Source organism: Limulus polyphemus, unplaced genomic scaffold (assembly GCF_000517525.1).
Source record: "Limulus polyphemus unplaced genomic scaffold, Limulus_polyphemus-2.1.2 Scaffold2043, whole genome shotgun sequence".
Classification (NCBI taxonomy): Eukaryota; Metazoa; Arthropoda; class Merostomata; order Xiphosura; family Limulidae; genus Limulus; species Limulus polyphemus.
Window position 1 is genome coordinate 189,680 of NW_013667653.1, and position 4,659 is coordinate 194,338.

General features: G+C 34.0%; 1 long non-coding RNA gene across 1 annotated transcript in view; it reads right to left on the reverse strand.

The window, feature by feature from the left end:
* The window catches only part of LOC106465762, a 35,517-nt gene that overhangs the window by 9,513 nt on the left and 21,345 nt on the right, over positions 1-4,659 (reverse strand). The window contains exon 3 of the long non-coding RNA XR_001291221.2: positions 181-271. This is a non-coding gene — a long non-coding RNA (uncharacterized LOC106465762). The remainder of the gene's footprint in view (positions 1-180; positions 272-4,659) is intronic.

Sequence of the window (4,659 nt, forward strand, 5' to 3'; positions counted from 1 at the left end):
TATATATATATGTCTACATACATACATGACGCTTTTCTTTTTTTGTTCTGAATTATGTTTTCCAAACACAGACGATATTTCTATTATAATTTCATTCCATATCCCTATCTTGCGATACTGCATGATTCAAGAAACAAAATATAACTGAAATAAGTAAATAAATATAAAGATACTTCTTACCCGTTTATCCCCACGACTAACAGTGCTGCGCTTAAGAAGATCAAACCAAAGCAGGATGAAATACTTGAACTACCTCCTGGTGAGTGGTTTCCTGCAAAACATATCAAAATTTAAAAACATTCTTATAAATATTCAATCAATTAAGGATATTTTGTGAATAATATTTCTCCAATGAACATTAAATATAATACACTTTGATGATATAAATGCAAAGCGATGGTTGTTAAAGCGTGTATGCGTGATTTGTTTTAGCTCAAAGCCACATAATAGACCATCTGCGTTCTGTCCACCGGAATTGAACTCCAGATTTTAGCATTGGAAATCAGTAAACTTATCGCTGATTCACCGGGGAACGTTCGTTAAAGGAAGATATTTATTGATTATATTTCATGCACAGTAGTTAATTTTCATTTATATTCCAGTGTAAAGCATAAACTTATCAAAAAATATATATTTTTAAACATATTTGTAAACACGCATTCAGACGTTTCTGCATATTCAGCTAAGTTTGCTTTCATTACAATTTTACGTTTACTTTGCTTTGCAATAATTTAGCTTCGGTTCGTTTCATAGACGTTATTCACTCTAGGGTATTCATTGTGTCCTTTGGTGCACCAATATTTCACTAGTTCACCTGTCTCTGTACCCTTGTCACTTTCATGTTGGTTGAATGATCTGCAATCCAATCCTTGATAGCTATTTGGATTTTTCTAAAGCTTAAAGTCCACAAAGAGGCCTGTAAGATAAATCAGAGCGCTTGAAACTGATATGTTTCTTCGCCCCACACTCGTTTTTTGTTTTTTTTTATGTTTGGCTTCTCAGAGGGTACGGTAAGATTTTGTCTGGCCGTTGAAGTGTTAAGTAGCTTGATCGGACTATACATATGTGGGGTGTAATAGTTTTCAGTTCACGGTTAGTTAATAAACATGCTTGGCTGCTGTATACAGTAGTCTTAGGGTGTCCGGGAAAGCCGTGAATGTAGCAGCCTGGAGACAGGATGTTGCTGGGAAGAACACGAAGGCTTGAAGTTACGGTATGTAGCTGATGATGGATAGATAGACGAAGTACAGGTTAATCGGAACCAAGGTTGCGAGGAAAATAACCAGTTCCTGGATAATGACTGATTTGAAAGAAATACTGAGTCATGCTAGAGATTTAATGCCTTACTGGATTTGAATTCGGGGCAAATTTTTATATAATTTATAGATTCGATTGAGTTATGAATTTTTTCATTGTATTGATAAAGGTTTATTTAGTTTTGATTCTTTTTCTTTTAAAGGTTTGGAAATATGCGAATGAAATAACAGTGGCACCCCTGATGGCAACACACGACAACTATGCTGTACTGTTTGTGAGAAATGACGCACTGAATTGTGAAATTTTCTTTATAATCATCCGGTAGATGTCTTTCCGTTTCTGAATTATAAAAGTGACGAAGCAGGAAACTGGTCAACATAAGTATGCTTTAAACTATGGCCGCGACTGTGTGTTATGTTATCTGGAAAATTTCCACCAAACATTTTTCAAATGTAATATATTTGAGTGTATTACTGTTATATTATTCTTTGTTCCGAAAATTTCACAAGGAACGTAATTCCATTGTTTCTAATTTTCTACTTCTTATCATTAATATTTTATCATGCTAAGTAAGCACGTTTATCTAAAGAAATTCAGAAACAAAATGCAAAACACTCGAGAACAAATAGGTCTGCCATCTGTTGACAAATGATGGAAACATTTATTTATCTTACGATAAATATAAAATTGGCGTTGTGTAAACACTATTTAGCTTGAGGCAAAATGTAGCTGCCCTAATTCGCGTTATTTAGGTTATGAATACGATGGTAGTTTTTTCCTGTTCCCGTTGAACGTTTCCTAAAATAGAAAACTAGATGTTTACTTTCAGTACAACATAACACATATATTTAATAAATCCGTTGTAAGTTCGTAAACTCTATGTAATATAAAGAAGAAAACAAACACCAATGGCTGTACTTCACTAGGAATGACAACGGGATGAATATCACAATCTTTACTGTAATCTTAAATTTTATAGGTTATGTGTTTTTCTTTTCTTTTGATAAAATGACGTCTGCTCTTTGTATTAACTATGTGATGCCGATGTATAAAGTGAATATTTTGTTTTTTTCCTCCAGTGTTTTATCTCCAAATTCATTACATGTTAGTGCCTAGCGGATTCGTTTTCTTAGCCGAGTTGTCGGAAATTGAATTCCACAGAAAGTGCAATAGCGAAAGAACTGCAAGTGGATTACCCTAGCGGAAAACTAACCACGTCTCATTTCCTTCGGATGCGCTTGACAACAATAAAGCGTTGAAAATGCATTTTGTTATATTTTTCAGAGTGACTTTGAGGCCACTTAGTTTTATAACTAAATTTAGCACTAAGGTTTTCCTTATTGTGCTGAAGTAGAAGAATCCTACCTTTTATTTAACTCGGTGTCGTGAGTCCCAACTAGTAATATGCAACAAAGAGACTTTCGTAACATGAATAACAAAAGTTTAAAATACTTCATTCTCTTCAGTTTGTTTGCTGAATTTCGAGGGTTATCTGCGCTAGACGTTCCTAATTTTGAAGTGATAGACTATAGGGAAGGTGTCTAGTCAACGACACCCACCGACAACTCTTTATCAACAAATATTTGGATTGAACGTCACATTATAACGCTCCCATGGCTGAAAGAACTAGTGTGCTCACATGGGGTTTCAATCCCGCGACCTGCAACTTGTGAGTCGAGCGACCTAACCACCAGGCCAAGCTAGGTCTCCACTCTGCTCAGATAACGAACGCAATGTAGACTTTCTTTAAATATTTTAGGACTCACAGGGCTAGCTTGTGGCTAAATAATGGCAATATAAACAATGAAAGAAACTGGAAAACAAAATAAATGAATTACCTTTATAGAATTAAGAGCTTGCATGACACTTCTGAAAATAAATCTCTTCATCTACGTTATTTGAAAAAGGAATAGAATATATTTACCCGGGAAAGTATCCGTTGTGTAAGTACGTTAATTGCTTTTTTTAAAGTTAATGTCTTTTAAATATAGCACTCTCTTACAGTCACTCAACAATTTCTATACATATTTATTTGGAAGATACAGGAAACTGTTTTCTATAGTCGAATGAATAAAGACTTGAGCATAAACCGAATTAGTTACGATCTCTAGCTTGGAAAATTCGCAGTCTTCAGTACAACATATAATTTAAAGTTATATATACAAAACATAGAGTGTTTATGATAGAAAAACGTAGTCGACGAACGAAATCGTTATCGAGGGCGTGCTCATTAATGAACAAGACTCGTTTCCTCCGCTAGCTCTGTGACCGTTTTTTCTTTTATTATTCAAAGACTGTCAAAATCAGTTGACAGAGCCATTAGTTTTCTCTCAGAATCTGGAATTATCTGGATGAGTATAATGATACGGGAGATTCTGGAATAGTTAAATGGGAAAGAAAAGATAAACTTTCAGGATATACAAGTTCGTTATAAACTTGAATGTACGGTGAAAACAAAGTTGAAAACAGAATTGGAACTTTCACTACAGCTTAAAAAAAAGGTGAAACATTAATTAAATTAAAACGCGTTTATTGACGAATATGAAAACAACGTTTCGGGCAACGTTATTATCATATTCGTAAGTAAATGTATTTCATTTTGACAAAAGTTCTAACGTATCCGTTTTCTTCAACATTGTGAATATTTTTCGCCTACGCAATTATTTTATTTTAAATTCGGTTGTCATTTGAAAAATGAATAATTACTTTATAAAAAAAACGACAGTAAAACACCCTCAAGAATTTCTCGTAATTTCAGCTTAGGACATTTTTGTTCTTTTTGGAAATTTACGACCACAAAATTTACGACCACAAAATGCAATGTCTGTAGAAAATTACGATTTTGATATATTACGAAATTCGTGTCTAAAGATGAAACTTAGAGATATACGTTTATTATATAGAATAGTTTTCTTTACTTCGTTAGAAAAAAAAATGTATTAACATCATTTCTTTACTTTTTTAAAAAAAACCTCAAACTTTAAACATTCTCTCAGACCACCAGTTGGTAACATTGTCTTGCTGTCGACCACGTATTGACTTTGAGGAAGACTTGAAAGAAAAGCGTTCCTTTGATTGATTAGCTAGTAAGCTCCTGGCTACTTATTTATAATTATTATTCTCACTGTAGTAAAGGGATTGAGAGGGCAAGCTAAGTGTGCCGAATATCCCGAGTAAAAGAGTTTCAAAAAATAAACGAAACGTAAAATGAATAAACATTAACATAATTGATGAATTTCGTATAGCGAAGGTAAGAATTGTTTGTTTTTGTTTTTTTAATTTCGTGCAAAGCTACACGAGGGCTATCTGCGCTAAGCCGTCCCTAATTAAGCAGTGTAAGACTAGAGGGAAGGCAGCTAGTCTTCACCACCCACCGCCAACACTTGGGCTACTCTTTTCCCA